This window comes from Arachis duranensis, chromosome 3 (assembly GCF_000817695.3).
Source record: "Arachis duranensis cultivar V14167 chromosome 3, aradu.V14167.gnm2.J7QH, whole genome shotgun sequence".
In the NCBI taxonomy this organism is placed as follows: Eukaryota; Viridiplantae; Streptophyta; class Magnoliopsida; order Fabales; family Fabaceae; genus Arachis; species Arachis duranensis.
This window is the reverse complement of record NC_029774.3, coordinates 86,360,197-86,362,673: the sequence shown is the minus strand read 5'-3', so window position 1 is coordinate 86,362,673 and position 2,477 is coordinate 86,360,197. Positions and strand designations below refer to the sequence as shown.

At 35.5% G+C, this 2,477-nt stretch overlaps 1 non-coding gene across 1 annotated transcript; it reads right to left on the bottom strand.

Annotated features, from left to right (window-relative positions):
* Positions 1-1,868: 1,868 nt before the first annotated feature.
* LOC127746411 (small nucleolar RNA R71) lies at positions 1,869-1,976 on the bottom strand. The gene has a single exon (XR_008008030.1). It is a non-coding gene; the product is annotated as a small nucleolar RNA R71 (small nucleolar RNA).
* Between the last annotated feature and the right edge of the window lie 501 nt (positions 1,977-2,477).

The window sequence follows — 2,477 nt, the reverse complement described above, 5'->3', positions numbered from 1 at the left end:
CGGATTCTATTCCAACCTGATTGAGAACCGACAGATGATTAGCCGTGCTGTGACAGAGCATTTGGACCATTTTCACTGAGAGGATGGGATGTAGCCATCGACAACGGTGATGCCCTACATACAGCTTGCCATAGAAAGGAGTGATAAAAAACTGGAAGGAAGAAGTAGAAAAGCAAAGATTCAGAAGGAACACAGCACCTCCATACACCTATCTGAATTTCCCACCATTGAATTGCATGAGTAACTTTATCTTTATTTTCTATTTATTTTATTATCATTATTTAAACCAATAATCTCTTAATCCTTTTAAATCCGCCTGACTGGGATTTACAAGATGACCATAGCTGTCTTCATACCAACAATCTCTATGGGATCGACCCTTACTCACGTAAGGTATTACTTGGACGACCCAGTACACTTGCTGGTTAGTTGTGCGGAGTTGTGACAAAGTGAGATTCACGTTTGAGAGCACCAAGTCTTTGGAGCCATTGTTGATGATCACAATTTCGTCCACCAAGTTTTTGGCGCCATTGCCGGGGATTGTTCGAGTATGGACAACTGACGGTTCATCTTGTTGCTCAGATTAGGTAATTTTCTTTTCAAAAAGTTTTCAAAAAATTTTTCAAAATTTTTCTTTGTTTTTGTTTTTCCAAAAAATTATTTTCGAAAAAAAATTTAAATTATTCTATGGCTTCAAAACTTTCAAGAATGAATTCTAGAGTTTCATGGTAACATGTTGAATCCTAGCTGGCTATAAAGCCATATCCAAACTCCTTTGGGATTGGTCTTCAACTAATCACCACAATGCATGTAATGCCATCCTAAAGCTGGCTGGCTATTAAGCCATGTCCAACCCCTGAATTGGAGCTTTAGACTAACATAAAAAGATTCCTGGAATTCTTCTTATAGATTTTGAATTTCTTATTTTCTTTTTCCATATGTTTTTCGAAAAAATATAATAAAAATACAAAAAAATTAGAAAATCATAAAAACCAAATGTTTCTTGTTGGAGTCTTGAGTCAATTTTTAAGTTTGGTGTCAATTGCATGTTTTAAAAAAAAATATTATGCATTTTTCGAAAATTCATGCATTCATGGTGATCTTCATGATCTTCAAGTTGTTCTTGGTAAGTCTTCTTGTTTGATCTTGATGTTTTCTTGTTTTGTGTCTTTTATTGTTTTTCATATGCATTTTTGCATTCATAGTGTCCATGCATTAAAGATTTCTAAGTTTGGTGTCTTTCATGTTTTCTTTGCATCAAAAATTTTTCAAAAATATGTTCTTGATGTTCATCATGATCTTCAAAGTGTTCTTGGTGTTCATATTGATATTCATAGTTTTCTTGCATGCATCATGAGTTTTGATTCATAATTTTCATGTTGTGAGTCGTTTTTGTTGTTTTTCTCTCTCATCATTAAAAATTCAAAAATCAAAAAAATATCTTTTCCTTATTTCTCTCCTAATTTTCGAAAATTTGAGTTGACTTAGTCAAAAATAATGCAAGGAGGATGCTTGGTGATTTCACTAAACCAACGTCCAAGTTTGATGGAAGAAGCATCTCAATTCCTACTATTGGAGCAAACAATTTTGAGCTAAAACCTCAATTAGTTGCTTTGATGCAACAGAACTGCAAGTTTCATGGACTTCGATCTAAAGATCCTTATCAGTTAACTGAGTTCTTGCAGATTTGTGAGACTGTCAAGACAAATAGAGTAGATCCTGAAGTCTACAGGCTCATGCTTTTCCCTTTTGCTGTAAGAGACAGAGCTAAAACATGGTTGGACTCACAACCTAAAGATAGCCTGGACTCTTGGGATAAGCTGGTCACGGCCTTCTTGGATAAATTCTTTCCTCCTCAAAAGTTGAGCAAGCTTAGAGTGGATGTTCAGACCTTCAAGCAAAAAGATGGTGAATCCCTCTATGAAGCTTGGGAAAGATACAAGCAGATGACTAAAAAGTGTCCTTCTACATGTTTTCAGAATGTACCATATTAGATATATTCTATTATGGTCTATCTGAGTTTTCCAAAATGTCATTGGACCATTCTGTAGGTGGATCCATTCACTTAAAGAAAAAACCTGCAGAAGCTCAAGAACTTATTGACATGGTTGCAAATAACCAATTCATGTACACTTCTGAGAGGAATTCTATGAATAATAGGACGCTTTAGAGGACGGGAGTTCTTAAAATTGATGCTCTGAATGCCATATTGGCTCAGAACAAAGTGTTGACTCAGCAAGTCAACATGATTTCTCAAAGTCTGAATGGATGGCAAAATGCATCCAACAGTACTAAAGAGGCAGCTTCTGAAGAAGCATATGATCCTGAGAACCCTGCAATAGCAGAGGTAAATTACATGGGTGAACCTTATGGAAACACCTATAATTCATCATGGAGAAATCATCCAAATTTCTCATGGAAGGATCAACAAAAGCCTTAACAAGGCTTTAATAATGGTGGAAGAAACATGCTAAGCA